Here is a 16756-nt window from a genome sequence, read left to right as displayed (position 1 = left end):
TGATTCGCTAACACTAAAACTCTCCCTCTCTCCCCAAAGGGTGGGATTTGAGAGAGAGGAATTAGAATTTTACAAATGCTGACCCAAATATTATTTTTTTTGCGCAGATTCGAGTAAGTTTTGTTTGTTTCGTGGTCATGAGGCCACACAACTTTTAATTATCAAACAAATCATCTGACTAGCTAACTAACTAACCACACATCCTACTTACTAACGAGTGAACTCATTAACTCACAGAGTAAACAATGTAAAAGACTAACTGAGGAAAAGACTAACCCACTCGCTAACTAAAGATGAACGTTTTCCCGTTTAAGATTTGGTGGTCCTGAAAAGGAGCGATTGGTATCGTTTTATTGTTGATTATTTGCAAATACTTGCAAGTATTTCTTATTTATCCGTAACTATTTTCCACGCAAAAATGAGAACATGGATTTCCTTGTATTACAGCGCCAACCACCAAGAATCAAAACAAATCTTTAAGAAAGAATGTACGTTGTTTTTTATGTAGAATCTGATTCTGCAATAAAAAATGGGGGTTCCAATTTGAAATTTTAAAGTTGCCTCCCGTCCAACCCCCAGAGGGGAGGGGGGGGTAGCGGGCTAATTTTAGCAACAGCAGATGTCCCCCTCGAAAATAATCAACTTTGGATTCTACACATTTTTTCGTGTGAAGCTTATTTTTCGAGTTATTCTGGTCTGTCAACTTAAAATTTACACCCTGTATACACCGATGAGTCAAGGAAATTGGTATACCTGCCTAATATCGTGTAGTGCCCCTACGAACACGCATAAGTGCTGCAACACGACGCGGCACGGATTCGGTTAATGTCTGAAGTAGTGCTGGAGGCAACTGACATCATGAATCCTGCAGGCCTGTCCATAAATCCGTAAGAGTACGAGGGTCTGGAGATCTCTTCTGAACAGCATGTTGCTAGACGTCCCAGACATATTCAATAATGTTCATGTCTGGGGAGATTGGTGTACAATGGCATTGTTTAAACTCAGAAGTGTGTTTCTGGAGCCTGTCTGTAGCAATTCTGGATGTGTGGGGTACCGCATTGTCCTGCTAGAATTGCCAAAGTCCATCGGAATGCACAATGGACATGAATGGATGGGGGTGAACAGACAGGATGCTTACGTACGTGTCACCTTTCAGAGTCGTATCTAGACGTATCAGTGGTCCCATATCACTCCTACTGCACACACCCCACACCATTACAGAGCCTCAACCAGCTTGAACAGTCCCCTGCTGACATGCAGGGTTCATGGATTCTTGAGGTAGTCTCCATACCCAGGCCCGGCGCAAAGCTTGGTGTCGTGCAGTCATCAAGGGTACACGAGTGGGCCTTCGGCTCCGTAAGCCCATATCGATGATGTTTCGTTGTAAGGTTCGCACGCTGAGACTTGTTGATGGCGCAGCATTAAAATCTGCAGCAATTTGCGGAAGGGCTGCACTTCTGTCACACTGAACGTTTCTCTTGCAGGGTCTTTTTCCTTCCGCAGCGATGTCGGATTTGATGTATAACCGAATTCCTGATATTCACGGTACACTCGTGAAATGGTCGTACGCAAAAATCCCCACTCCATCGCTACTTCGGAGATGCTGTACCCCATCGCCCTTGCACCGACTACAACACCACATTCAAACTCACTTAAAACTTGATAACCTGCCACTGTAGCAGCAGTAACCTATCCAACAACTACGGCAGACACTTGTTGTCTTATGTAGGCGTTGCCGAACGTAGCGCCGTGTTCTGCCTATTTATATAACTATATATTTTAATACGCATGCCTATATGCGCTTCAGTGTAATTGCATCACATACAAAACTTCAGACACTGTTGCATTACATTTAAATATGTTATGACCCATAATTCTCACGTTTACTGCAAGCTAGGGGTTGCCAGGACGAATACAACTTGTGGTGTTCAATCGAAGAACGGTCCTCAGATGGCTATCTGTCATTTGTGATCTATGTTTCGACTTTCAAAGCTTTAAGACCGAGAAAAGTTGTTCACATAAATAAGCAGAACCAAACATGCACACTATAGCTGCTGCTTTCACTTGTAATTAGGGAATGTATCCCGTGGAACGCAAGAATAGAACTGAAAGATGTCATTCGCCATTCTAAACTTCTCCGTAATGAAGCGGTCACTATGCAGATCTATCAATTGTAGCTGCACCTCTGCGGACACAGTTCTAACGTCCACCGAGCATAGTGACATCTGAAAATCTGGCTCAATCTTCGAACCTTTTTCCGAATGCTGCATCCAAATTATCAAGAGACTGAACAAGTAACGCAACAAGGTCATTATTAATGTAAACTGCAAACCGGTGCACGTTCGGAAAATGCGTGAAATTGCGGTCCTGGAACTGACCTCTCCATATCTACAATTTCATTTGCATAGCGCAAATTTTAGAAAATAGAGATAAAATTAATTAACTTTTCTCCTGCAACGAAGCATTGAGACTAATCAAAGGAGTCGTTATGTCGGTAATAGATGCTTGGTTAACAACCATTGAGGGTCAGAATACTCAGGAACCCACCTTCCTTTCATATCCATAAAAAGATTTAACCGTTCAAGCAAAACGAGGAAACGTTCAAGGTTTATACCCCTACTCAGCTACCTTACCTGACAAAAACAGTGTGTTATCATTGAAGTCATATTCTAGTGAATCCATTAACTCTCGAAATTGTCTGGGATTAAAGTCAGCAGAGCGTACAAAATTTGCAGACCTAATAATGACATTCATAACCCTGCCATATAGTACAGTCTTCGCACAAAGTGCCTCTTCATGAATTACACTATGCACTGAGTGAAACTGCGGTCCTGGGCTCAGCTTAGTTATTAGACGTCCCATAAATCCCACGTTACAGGCGACTGAAACGAGTTTATTCCAAGGCGGATTGAGTTTCGTAGCAGCATGTTGAACATCACTAAATACATATTCGCCAGTACATGTGTCTCTCATTGGGACTAAATCAAGAAGCTCTTCTGTGATATTTAAATCTATATCCGCCCTTCGGACGAATATAACCAATTGTGCTGTGTCAGTAACGTTGGTACTGCCGGCACGGTAGCTGAACTTGTTCTGTCAGAGAGCTGGTTGGACTCTGTAATAAAAAAAAATAAAAAAAAAACTGAGTGACAGGATCAACAACGAACTTGAACGGATGTCATGTGACGTCCGCAACGACCAAACAGAACGATAAAAAAAAGAGGTGATCAGCGCGACAGAATGTCAATCCTAAGGACCCGGGGGGCGATTCCCGGCTGGGTCGGAGATTTTATCCGCTCAGGGACTGGGTGTCGTGTTGCCCTAATCGTCATCATTTCATCCCCATCGACGCGTAAGTCGCTTAAGTGACGTCAAATCGAACAACTTCCCCCCGGTGAACGGCCTACCCGTCGGGAGGCCCTAGTCACACGACATTTACATTCAACATCAAGAAACAGATAATATGCAAAAAGTCGTTGATCTCTCACCGTTAGCTGCCGTTCACCATCTGCACTGAGGTCTTCCAAACGGCGTGCAATTGTGCGTCGAGACAGTCAAAGTGCACGAAATTTTGTTGTCCTTAGATGACATACGGATTCACTAGCACTGTCGAGACATTCTTTCGCAAACGGCCCTGTGGAGAATGGTCGAAACTTCCCGAGCAATTAAATGGGCAATTCTAAAGCTAGCCCTCATTGCACCTTCATTTGTAGCTTCGAATGCGTAGAAATAAAATCGTCCTATAAATCCAATTGCAATATAATTTGAATAATATTAATAGTTGGTGGAAGATTAATTAAGATAACTGAGCGTACCTCACTGCCGAAGGAGTCTTTTAACTTTGCAGTCGACTACAGACGCTCGTCTCCCTGAACACTGTTATATACGTCGCAATGTTTGGAATTGTAGTGTCGCTCAACATTAGATTTTATTGGCATAACAGAATGCTGACGTAGTAAACACGTGGCACGTTCTCCAATATGCACAAAAACTCACTACAATTCCCACTGGGATTCTTGCTGCACGCAATTTGCACTAGAATTCGGTCTCTTTTCAGCTGAATCCATATTCATAGCATGAGCTGTCAACGCCAATAGGTTTGTTTACGCAGCGAAGACTGACAACAACAACACGCGACTGCCGTGCCTGTTCGCCGGCCGTGTACTAAGCGGGCTCCCTCTAGCCGGAAAGCCCCGTGTGTGCAAGCCTGCTTTAGCATAACACACGAGAAACTGCAGTTCGAAGATGTATGTCATTTGAAAAGCATATGTCTGAAAATTTGAGAGGTATTTAAAAGTACATGCATCATGCAATTAATTTAAGAACTATAGTGTCATAATTTATGCAGGACAAAATCAAAGTTTTCTGCCACTACTATCAGAATTTCACTTAGCACTACGGTTATTACACACGTCCAAAGCATACTATGGCTGTGCAAGTGGGTGCAGTAGGGAAATGAAGTTCCCTCCAGTCGTCTCCACCTACATTCGGAAGTCAGCCTTTATTTTTTCGAGAGTGGACTTTCATTATCTATCGTGTTGCATACCTTGTTGATAGGAGGTACGGTCAGCCTTTACATCGCTGGAATGTTCACAGGTGAGGATGCGAGACCTGCCGTGTGAGTAGACCATTCCGTTTACGTATGATGCGTACTGGTCAGCACGTACATCAAGCGCGTGACCTTCGCAGCTGCTCGGGCAGCGAGAAACCCGTGGCTCAAGTATAAGAGGTGACAATTTTAGGCGATTCGTAGCGGAATCGAAATAGGCGAAGTGTACTAATGAGTGATCTGCCATAGATACCGAACGCATGATGAGCACACGATTAATGAGCACAATATTTAATCATTACAATATTTCGACCTTTGTATTATCTTCCCCTCTCGCTTACAAGCAAATATTCAGTCGTTCCAGACAAGCAGGAAAACGAAACATAACATAACTACAACATGGCGGTAGAAACCTTACGTTTTGCTGATAAGACATATGAACTTCGTGTGTAATAGGTGGACACGACAATAGCAAAAGACGTACGTGTTTACACACACACACACACACACACACACACACAGACATCATAAAGAAGAGAAGCAAGGCCACAGGATAAAAAAAAATAGTAAGTAAAATTGTAAATAACGCTGTATAATATAACGATTTTCAGTATGAAATGGACGAAAAACAGAAAACTGGAAAACGTTTCGTTGTTTGCAGGTGACAAGATGCAAAAAGCCTGTTAGTTTCTTAAAAATCATCATACATAACTGATAGCGTCTTGTGAGATCTGGGCACAAATGTATAACCGTTTTATATCCGAGTTAGTATCCTAGACTTAATTTTTTCAGCACAGCGTAAGTGTAAAAATTGTAATGCCTTAATTCGGTGATAAGTGTCTTTAATTATATTTGCAAACTAAGGTAACGTAACATGTCTACGAGGAAAACTTTTAATGTGATGTAAGGTAAAGTTTGATGTGTAAGTAACACTTTAGGTAAAACAAAAGTAATCAAACGGTGTCTTGCATAAGGTGGACTTCCTCTCCAATATGAAAAACACCGATATTTGTATGCTAGCGAAAATATACACATGTAAACACGTCGAAAACCTTTATGAATCAATACATCAAGCATGTGTGCCTTGTCCGTTGTGCCTCTTTCTCTTTCTATGTACCAAGAAATCAACTGTATTTTTTACATTCAATAGAGCTGATGCTTCTGCTCCCTAAAGAAGATTGCATCATACGTTTATTTTCCTATGTGCACAGCGTAGGCTTTTTCCTGTCTAGGCGTTGTAAAACCTAAATCATTTTTTGGTTTCAGACTTCTGACCTCTCTTGTTGAGGAACATTCATGGAAAGAATCTCAAAGTAGTCATCGAACATTTTCAATGTGGCACGAGAACGAAACAAAAGAGCTCAAAAATCCGCACTACTGTGATTTGAGTGAGCATGGCGAAAATAATTTGACTGTCGACGTTAGCAGAGAACGACACTTTCGCCCCCCCCCCCCCCCCCTGCCCCCGGTCACCCTCCTCGCCGATGTCAGTGTCGACCTTTTTTCTCTGTACAAAACCTAATTTCTTTGTCTCCGTTGTTCTACGTGAGATGTATGTTGACGGCAGTAAAATCGTTCTGCAATTAAACGTAACTTCCGGTTCTCTACATTGTCACGAAATGAACGTCGGAGCATCTCCGTAAAGCGTGTTGATCGATCCTGCCGCTAAGAAACCTAACAACACGTCTCAGTATTGCTGTGACGTCTTCCTATAATCTGACCTGGTGGGGTCCTTAAGACTCGAGCAGTAATGAAGCATGCGGCGCACTAGTGTTCTGTACCCGGTCTCTTACATAGATGACCTCCAATTTGCTACAATCCTCCCAATAAAGCGAAGTCGACCATTCGCCATCAGTACCAACGAAATTATGTGCTAGATCCATTTCAGATTACTTTGCAAGTTTACGCCTAGAGATGTAACCAACGTCAGTGTGTCAGCAGAACGCCATTTATATTGTATTCCAAGATTATAGGTTTTTTTCATATTCACACGAGTTAGCTTCCATTTTTTTCTACAGTCAGAGTTAACTGCCATTAATCCCACCAAATAGAAATTCTAAGTCATCACATATCGTCCTACAGTCACTCAACGTCGACAATTCTCAGCACATTAAAGCGTCATCAGCAAAACAGTCGCAGATTGCTGCTAACCATATCCGTTAGATCATTTATGTACATAGAGAACAATAGCGGTCCTATCACAATTCGCTGGGTCACTCCTGACATTAGGTTCAATTGGCTCTGAGCACTACGGGACTTAACATCTGAGGTCATCAGTCCCCTAGACTTAGAACTACTTAAACGTAACCTAAGGACATCACACACATCCATGCCCGAGGCAGGATTCGAACCTATGACCGTCGCAGCAGCGCGGTTCCGGACTGAAGCGCCTAGAACTCCTGACATATCCCTTGTCTCTAATGAACACTGGCCATGCAGGACAACATATTGGTTTCCATTCAGAGATTTTCGGGCCGTGCACATATCTGGGAACCTATTTTGTATCGTCGAACGTTCTTTAAGAGTCTGCAGTGGGACAATATGTCAAACACTTGCTGGAAATCTAAGCATACGGAATCTGCCTTTTGGCCTTCATCCATGGTATGCAAGATACCTTGCGAGAAGAGGGCAAGGTGAGTTTCGCACGAGCGATGCTTTCTAAATCCGTGCTGATTTGTGGACAGTAGCTTTTCTGTCCCGAGGAAATTTACTATATTCGAACTCAGAATATGCTCAAGAATTCTTCGGCAAACCGATGTTACGAACACCGGTCTGTAATATCTTACATTACATGCGCTTTTTACGAGTCGTTTGGTACTTTGCGCTGCACGAGAGACTGCGATAAATGCAACCCAAGTAAGGGACCAATGCCGAAGTGTATTCTCTTCCACTGTAAATATACGCTCGGCTGATTAATACGAAAATTGTGGGGTTTGTTGTTGACATCACGATTATTTCTCACCATCAACGATGAGCGTAATGGAGGTATTTCTATTGGTGACTGAGGACGGTGTTCTAAACAACGTTACTCAGCATTTACATCATTTGCAAAATAATAATTGTAGCTATTACAAGTCATATGTTTTTAGGTTGGTTTGTACCTCCAAGTACATGCGCCAAGAGCAGGCCATTACTGATTGTTTTCCCCTGAGCAGCAGGTCAGGCGTTGAAGTGTGCAGACATGGACGCAAAAGGGTAGTCTATACTGACATGCGTAGTCTATTTAGGGGTGCAGTACGATCATGCAGAAACACCTTGAGATCGTAAAGTTTGTGACTTGTTTGATACAAGACTGTTAGATGCAGAGAAAAGACAACCAACACACTGTACACGGGGGGGGGGGGGGTGAGAGAGAGAGAGAGAGAGAGAGAGAGAGAGAGAGGACTTCTCGCGAGCTTCAGATGCAGCCATGGTTGGTTAATCGGCCGGCCGATGTCGGCGACCGGTCTGCTGGGTTGCGCCAGTGACTGGGGGGATAGCGCAGCGGGCGTCCTTGACAACAACATGCGGTACGGAGCGTCGTTCTGGCGTTGGCTCAGTTGCCGCAGGTCCGCGCTCCGGAGCACGCTACCAGCCGTGTTTGCCACACAGGGAGCAACTTGACGCAACGGCGGCCGTCTGTGTGAACCAGTTCCAGCTGCAGCCGATGCAGCTGTGCTGGCTGTGCCTGTGCCCCATCTCACCGAGCTCTGATCATCCGTCATTTTGCCAGCGTACGTGAGCGTTTAATGGTGGCGAGTGTTTCGCGCGTTTGTGCCGAATTACTGTTCTGATCGGATTTCTCTGGAATACGCCGTAAACTCCCGTCACTTCTTGCGCTGTCAGAGTGCATAGCACTGGTGATGCATCGGTCCAATTGAAGGATCACTGCTGGACACCGACACCTCCCTATTACAGGTATGTTAAACAGCCTTCTATAATTGGGCTGGACTGTGATACTGATTGCTTTCCCACCGTCCCCTTGGTCGGTGTGGCAGATCTTTAGTGTGGCCCCACGCCTAGATTAGGTTAGAAGATGACAGGTTGCTTCAAATGGCTCTGAGCGCTATGGGACTTAACTTCTGAGGTCATCAGTCCTCTAGAACTGAGAACTACTTAAACCTAACTAACCTAAGGACATCACACACATCCATGCTCGAGGCAGGATTCGAACCTGCGACCGTAGCGGTCGCGCGGTTCCAGACTGTAGCGCCTAGAATCGTTCGGCCACCCAAGCCGGCCTGACAGTTCGGTTGAGAGTTCGCGAACTCAAAGAATATGTAGGCGAAAGATCAAGAGGTATGTTCGATACAAGTCGTTGGCTTTGGCCAGTGACGTAATGTTAATCGTTGTTGTCACGTCACTTTTTCGTGCGTATATTTGTTGGTAGTTGGCGGAGCCAACGTATATGAGGCAAATAATCCTGGTTGTTGTCACAGATTGATCTGTAGCTTAGCCCGGGGTATAGGTTAGGATGGAATGTAACAATCTGATTGAGAGTTGACGAAGCCAACAAATTTGATACTAAAAAAAAAGGCTGTGGTGACAGACTGATATGCAGGTTTGTCCGGGTTTGGTGACAGAAGACTAATCTGTAGGTTTGCCTGAGGTCTATATTAGGTTAGAAGATGATAGTTTGGTTGAAAGTTGGCGAAACCAAAGAATGCGATACTTAAAAAACCTAGTTGTGGCTAAGCCGACGACTAGTATTGAAAATTCCTCGTATGCGAAATGAACCTTGTGGCGACGGAATCATCTGCCTCGTAACCTAAGTCTACGTTCGCGTAATATTTAATGTAACTAATTGGCATATGCAACTGCAAATTTCGTTATTGCTAAAACTGCAAGATGTAATTAGAAAAGTGTCAGATAATATAATAGTCTGCCATAAGTATGTGGGGTACATATACCCTACGTAAACCACAGTGCGTTAACTGTAACAGAAATCTGGGAAGGTTAGTGGAGAAGGCAAGCCCGATCCCCATATATACCCCACCAACAGGCGCCCGTAAGGGGGACGGGGTGAGAAACGGCACTTGACCCCATCCCTTCTGCAATCTGGAGTACAGAGGTTTTCTTGATACAGTGAGTGGATAACCATAAATTTTCTAGGATATTATAAGTTTCTTGTGTTACCTATAAAATTAGTTCTTGTGGCATGACATGTGTCGAAATTAACCAACTCATTCATACCAATTTTGATAGTTAAGCCCCCGCTCCCTGTAAATACTTGTTCGGACGCCTATGCCGCTACGAGGTGAGAAGCTGCGCGGGGAAACGAAGTATGCCTGCCCCCTATGGTAAAACCATAAACTGCGTTTCTTTCCTCTCCGGAACAGATCAAGCTCGAAAGTAAAATGCGCTTAAATGTTATTCGTAAACGAAACTGAAATTGTTCACTTATCGCAAGCAAAGGGTACAGTACAAAATACAGTGAGGTACAACAAAATGACATAAGAGACAACAACGGCTACATGACACAGTACTGTCAGCTACCTAATGTTGACTGCAGCCAAAAACAGATTACAGGCCGAAACCTTCCGAATTTTGCCGACTTACACCGATTCAGGTCTAGGAAGCGAATCGGCCAACTTAATGTCAACACATTATAATAAAATGCAAGAGGGAGGAGGGGCACTACATAACTCGTACCAATATTTGTACTTAGGACAGTATAGCACTTCTAATTGGTATTATCTCAACAGCTAATAGTTTTAAACCACAGTGTCCAGAAACAGTTCTGAAGTGGAACAGACCAATATTGGTCTATGCATGATGTTATTGTCATGATGGTGATGGTTAGTCTGTGAATATCGTTGCACATTGACAACACATAAAAAAGCCACAATTGTTAATAATTATGGATTGTGGATGACTGAATGATCGTGAAACCGAAATCCAGCATGGCGCACTTCTGTACAGCAGCATCTTGGTTTAACATCTCCTCCTTCAGAAGGATCGACAAAGCACCCACCGTAACTAACCAAGGCGTTTCGGAACGATTTGCCCCTTTAACTCAGAACAAAGGCGCAACGTCTGGTGATCAGCAACCAGACGCCACCACCTCGCCATTCTGGAAACACGCATCCCATCGTACTTCGCGCTGTAGCTGTCCTATTAAACAAGAATAACTGCACTCTTGGTAACACTTACAACATTGCTTGTTCATCAGTTGACATTCGTGTAGTTTGTGGAAAACCTTTACGTTAAATGTACGCGTAAAAATTCGAACAGGAATTTCCTGGTAGATTAAAACTGTGTGCCGAGCCGGGACTCAAAAGTGGAATCTTTGCATTTTCCGGTCAACCGACTGAACTCTCCAGGCACTGGCAGTCCTCACAGCTCGATTTTGCTAGTGCTATCTTCTAAACTTCCCCAACTTCAAGAATCTTATGTTCGAGTATAATGACTTCCCTGGAGACTAGAAATCTACTCTGTAGGAATCAGCATGGGTTTCGAAAAAGACGGTCGTGTGAAACCCAGCTCGCGCTATTCGTCCACGAGACTCAGAGGGCCATAGACACGGGCTCACAGGTAGATGCCGTGTTTCTTGACTTCCGCAAGGCGTTCGATACAGTTCCCCACAGTCGTTTAATGAACAAAGTAAGAGCATACGGACTATCAGACCAATTGTGTGATTGGATTGAGGAGTTCCTAGATAACAGAACGCAGCATGTCATTCTTAATGGAGAGAAGTCTTCCGAAGTAAGAGTGATTTCAGGTGTGCCACAGGGGAGTGTCATGGGACCGTTGCTGTTCACAATATACATAAATGAGTCTATGTGATCGCCGTAAGCATAGTGACAACAGTGCATCCCAATTTAAGTTATACAATATAGCACTGAAGATGGTCACTCAGTGACAGAAAATCGATTTTGCAATAGTATAAAAAAAAAAATATACGACCAATGCTGTCTCTTTTTTCAAGTATACATAAATGACCTGGTGGATGACATCGGAAGTTCACTGAGGCTTTTTGCAGATGATGCTGTGGTGTATCGAGAGGTTGTAACAATGGAAAATTGTACAGAAATACAGGAGGATCTGCAGCGAGTTGACTCATGGTGCAGGGAATGGCAATTGAATCGCAATGTAGACAAGTGTAATGTGCTGCGAATACATAGAAAGATAGATCCCTTATCATTTAGCTACAAAATAGCAGGTCAGCAACTGGAAGCAGTTAATTCCATAAATTATCTGGGAGTACGCGTTAGGAGTGATTTAAAATGGAATGATCATATAAAGTTGATCGTTGGTAAAGCAGATGCCAGACTGAGATTCATTGGAAGAATCCTAAGGAAATGCAATCCGAAAACAAAGGAAGTAGGTTACAGTACGCTTGTTCGCCCACTGATTGAATACTGCTCACCGGTGTGGGATCCGTACCAGATAGGGTTGATAGAAGAGATAGAGGAGATCCAACGGAGACCAGCGCGCTTCGTTACAGGATCATTTAGTAATCGCGAAAGCGTTACGGAGATGATAGATAAACTCCAGTGGAAGACTCTGCAGGAGAGACGCTCAGTAGCTCGGTACGGGCTTTTGTTAAAGTTTCGAGAACATACCTTCACCGAAAGTCCAGCAGTATATTGCTCCCTCGTACGTATATCTCGCGAAGAGACCATGAGGATAAAATCAGAGAGATTAGAGCCCACACAGAAGCATACAGACAATCCTTCTTTCCACGAACAATACGAGACTGGAATAGAAGGGAGAACCGATAGAGGTACTCAGGGTACCCTCCGCCACACACTGTCAGGTGCCTTGCGGAGTATGGATGTAGCTGTAGATGTAGAATCTCTCATGTATTTCTCACTGGAGAAGCACACCTGGAGGGAACAACAGAGCACAGAAACTGTTAGAATACGTTTTCTTTATGTAATGGCTGTTCCTCAGTTACAAAGAATGAGGAGGTACATAAAAATTGGTTGTATTGTAGTGGCAAAATGCCACCACGTCGATGCTTAGGTTCCTCTACTTAATTAAAACATGTTTTATACCCTATAGTTAACATTAATTTACGTCCGGGATACGCTTTCTCAATGTTACAAAGGACAGCGTCAGTCGAGGAAATTATATTGGTAGTAAAAATTATCGTTACACTCTTTTACTCGGAGAGTATTGATAGGCCGGTTGGTGGACCGCCGAACATTAAAAGGTGATATCCATAGGTTGCTAGTTCGAAACTAGCCTGCAACAATATTTTGTTTGTAAAACAAATCGACAGTCCTTTCTTATTGGAAGTTGTTGTTGTTGTTGTTGTGGTCTTCGGTCCAGAGACTGGTTTGATGCAGCCCTCCATGCTACTCTATCCTGCGCAAGCTTCTTCATCTCCAAATAACTACTGGAACCTACATCCCTCTGAATAAGCTTAGTGTATTCATCACTTGGTCTTCCTCTATGGTTTTTATCCTGCACGCTGCCCTCCAATACTAAATTGGTGACCCCTTGATGCCTCAGAACATGCCCTACCAACCGATTCCTTCCTCTAGTAAAATTGTGTCTCAACTTCCTGTTTTCCCCAATTCCATTCAGTACCTTGTCACTAGTTACGTGATCTACCCATCTAATCTTCAGCATTCTTCTGTAGCATCACATTTCTAAAGCTCATATTCTCATCTAAACTAGTTATCGTCATGTTTCACTTCCATACATGGCTACACTCCATGGAAATACTTTCAGAAATGACTATCTGACACTTAAATCTATACTATGTTATATACTCTCTAATTCGACCATCATCAGTTATTTTGCTCCCCAAATCACAAAATTCATGTTTTACTTTAAGTGTCTCATTTCCTAATCTAATTCCCTCAGCATCACTTGATTTCATTCGAGAACATTCTATAATCCTCGTTTCGCTTTTGTTGATGTTAATCTGATATCCTCCTTTCACGACACTGTCCATTCCGTCCAACTGCCCTTCCAGGTTCTTTGCTGTCTCTGACAGAATTGCAATGTCATCGGCAAACCGCAAAGTTTTTATTTCTTCTCCAGGGATTTTAATTCCAATTCCAAATTTTTCTATTGTTTCCTTTACTACTTGCTCATTATACAGATTGAACAACATCGGGGATAGGCTACAATCCTGTCTCACTCCCCTCTCAACAACTGCTTCCCTTTCATTCCCCTCGACTCTTATAACTGCCATCTGGTTTCTGTACAAATTGTAAATAGCCTTTTGAAGTTTCATCATCTTGAACGAAATGATGTTGGGTCTGCTTCTGACATGACGTTAGTTTAGACTCACAAACAGCCCTTACGTTTGTGTTACTTACATGTTGTACATGCTTTATATCTCTCCACATACAAAAACCTCATCGTCATACACCTCGATGTGCCAAGCAAGATCGTAAGAGATGGAAAAGAGCCACCGTGGTACAACAACAGAGTTAGAAAACTGCTGCGGAAACAAAGGGAACTTCACAGCAAACATAAACATAGACAAAGCCTTGCAGACAAACAAAAGCTACGCGAAGCGAAATGTAGTGTATGGAGGGCTATGCGAGAGGCGTTCAATGAATTCGAAAGTAAAGTTCTATGTACTGACTTGGCAGAAAATCCTAAGAAATTTTGGTCTTATGTCAAAGCGGTAGGTGGAGCAAAACAAAATGTCCAGACACTCTGTGACCAAAATGGTACTGAAACAGAGGATGACAGACTAAAGGCCGAAATACTAAATGTCTTTTTCCAAAGTTGTTTCACAGAGGAAGACTGCACTGTAGTTCCTTCTCTTGATTGTCGCGCAGATGACAAAATGGTAGATATCGAAATAGACGACAGAGGGATAGAGAAACAATTAAAATCGCTCAAAAGATGAAAGGCCTCTGGACCTGATGGGCTACCAGTTCGATTTTACACAGAGTACGCGAAGGAACTTGCCCCCCTTCTTGCAGCGGTGTACCGTAGGTCTCTAGAACAGCGTAGCGTTCCAAAGGATTGGAAAAGGGCACAGGTCATCCCCGTTTTCAAGAAGGGACGTCGAACAGATGTGCAGAACTATAGACCTATATCTCTAACGTCGATCAGTTGTAGAATTTTGGAACACGTATTATGTTCGAGTATAATGACTTTTCTGGAGACTAGAAATCTACTCTGTAGGAATCAGCATGGGTTTCGAAAAAGACGGTCATGTGAAACCCAGCTCGCGCTATTCGTCCACGAGACTCAGAGGGCCATAGACACGGGTTCACAGGTAGATGCCGTGTTTCTTGTCTTCCGCAAGGCGTTCGATACAGTTCCCCACAGTCGTTTAATGAACAAAGTAAGAGCATATGGACTATCAGACAAATTGTGTGATTGGATTGAGGAGTTCCTAGATAACAGAACGCAGCATGTCATTCTCAATGGAGAGAAGTCTTCCGAAGTAAGAGTGATTTCAAGTGTGCCGCAGGGGAGTGTCATAGGACCGTTGCTATTCACAATATACATAAATGACCTGGTGGATGACATCGGAAGTTCACTGAGGCTTTTTGCAGATGATGCTGTGGTGAATCGAGAGGTTGTAACAATGGAAAATTGTACTGCAATGCAGGAGGATCTGCAGCGAATTGACGCATGGTGCAGGGAATGGCAATTGAATCTCAATGTAGACAAGTGTAATGTGCTGCGAATACATAGAAAGATAGATCCCTTATCATTTAGCTACAAAATAGCAGGTCAGCAACTGGAAGCAGTTAATTCCATAAATTATCTGGGAGTACGCATTAGGAGTGATTTAAAATGGAATGATCATATAAAGTTGATCGTCGGTAAAGCAGATGCCAGACTGAGATTCATTGGAAGAATCATAAGGAAATGCAATCCGAAAACAAAGGAAGTAGGTTACAGTACGCTTGTTCGCCCGCTGCTTGAATACTGCTCAGCAGTGTGGGATCCGTACCAGATAGGGTTGATAGAAGAGATAGAGAAGATCCAACGGAGAGCAGCGCGCTTCGTTACAGGATCATTTAGTAATCGCGAAAGCGTTACGGAGATGATAGATAAACTCCAGTGGAAGACTCTGCAGGAGAGACGCTCAGTAGCTCGGTTCGGGCTTTTGTTAAAGTTTCGAGAACGTACCTTCACCGAAGAGTCAAGCAGTATATTGCTCCCTCCTACGTATATCTCGCGAAGAGACCATGAGGATAAAATCAGAGAGATTAGAGCCCACACAGAGGCATACCGACAATCCTTCTTTCCACGAACAATACGAGACTGGAATAGAAGGGAGAACTGATAGAGGTACTCAAGGTACCCTCCGCCACACACCGTCAGGTGGCTTGCGGTGTATGGATGTAGATGTAGATGTAGATGAACTGTGGGAGTGTGGAGATAGCTTCACTACTAGCAATGCTTTCCGAAAAAGATAACTATTTGTAAGCGAAGTTGGTGCATATACCCTCAGTTGTCCATTTCTCAGACTAACATTAATGTGAAGCTGTATACAACACATCCCACCATCGAAACAACTGCTACAATGAGTTCTTGCTGACGCTTTTTTCATATTTCGTGCAAAACCTTTTAAAATTTATGACCCTTCCAGGATTCGGACCTGCTTTATTCTTTTCCGCAATTACCTGCGCTACCCGTTGCGCCACAGAGCGCGTGCTCCTTGTGGCATCGCTACTGCGGACATTGTATACCGGAAATAAGCACTAAGATTTTCCACAAGGATAATTTTATTGTGCTTTGGGTCGTATTTCATTACAGATAGACGACAAACTAGATATAAGATACGGACCCATTTGCAAAATTCCCACATTTCCTTAGTTTTGAGCGGGTCTAATGATGTTGCATGGAGCAGGGAAAAGAATGCCCGCCCTTGCACATATCGCCACTCTAAATGAGTGGATCACATACGCACCAAATTTCGTAAGGTTTCCATTATAGCGCTCACAAAATTCCTTTCTATTGTTATTTAAAAGATGCAAATGTGTTTCCCATCATTAAATAGCTTAACTGTTTGAAGAAGAAGTACGTAAAAACCTAGTAACATTGACTAACACACCTGTAATACACGTACAGCTTCGTCTTACTTCTGGTCTGTTACGTCGCCAGAGCTTCAGCCAATAACAGAGCGTTTTCGATTACGTGACCAGATCTTTTTTAAGTCTTAATTACATATACATATGTTATATTTTGTGAGGATATTGACCGTAAATGCGATCTGAATGTTATAATCGCTCCGAATAACAACAATCCGAATCATATTTTTGGCACAGCCCATTGGCTGGCAGCTGGCCCCTG

General features: G+C 43.2%; 1 protein-coding gene across 6 annotated transcripts in view; it reads left to right on the top strand.

Annotated features, from left to right (window-relative positions):
• LOC126237364 (neutral ceramidase-like) overlaps positions 1-16756 on the top strand; it is a 563642-nt gene that overhangs the window by 109815 nt on the left and 437071 nt on the right. For 2 of the 6 annotated variants that reach the window (XM_049947433.1, XM_049947434.1), the window contains exon 1: positions 8094-8446. The exons of 3 other annotated variants lie outside the window; for them this stretch is intronic. The gene's annotated coding sequence lies outside the window, so the exon portion shown is untranslated. Of the gene's footprint in view, positions 1-8093; positions 8447-16756 lie in introns of those variants that run through there. One more of the 6 variants, XM_049947436.1, reaches the window with a different exon arrangement.

The sequence above is a fragment of the Schistocerca nitens genome, chromosome 2 (assembly GCF_023898315.1).
Source record: "Schistocerca nitens isolate TAMUIC-IGC-003100 chromosome 2, iqSchNite1.1, whole genome shotgun sequence".
NCBI lineage: Eukaryota > Metazoa > Arthropoda > Insecta > Orthoptera > Acrididae > Schistocerca > Schistocerca nitens.
Note: the sequence above shows the minus strand (reverse complement) of the source record. Positions and strands in the feature narration are given on the sequence as shown.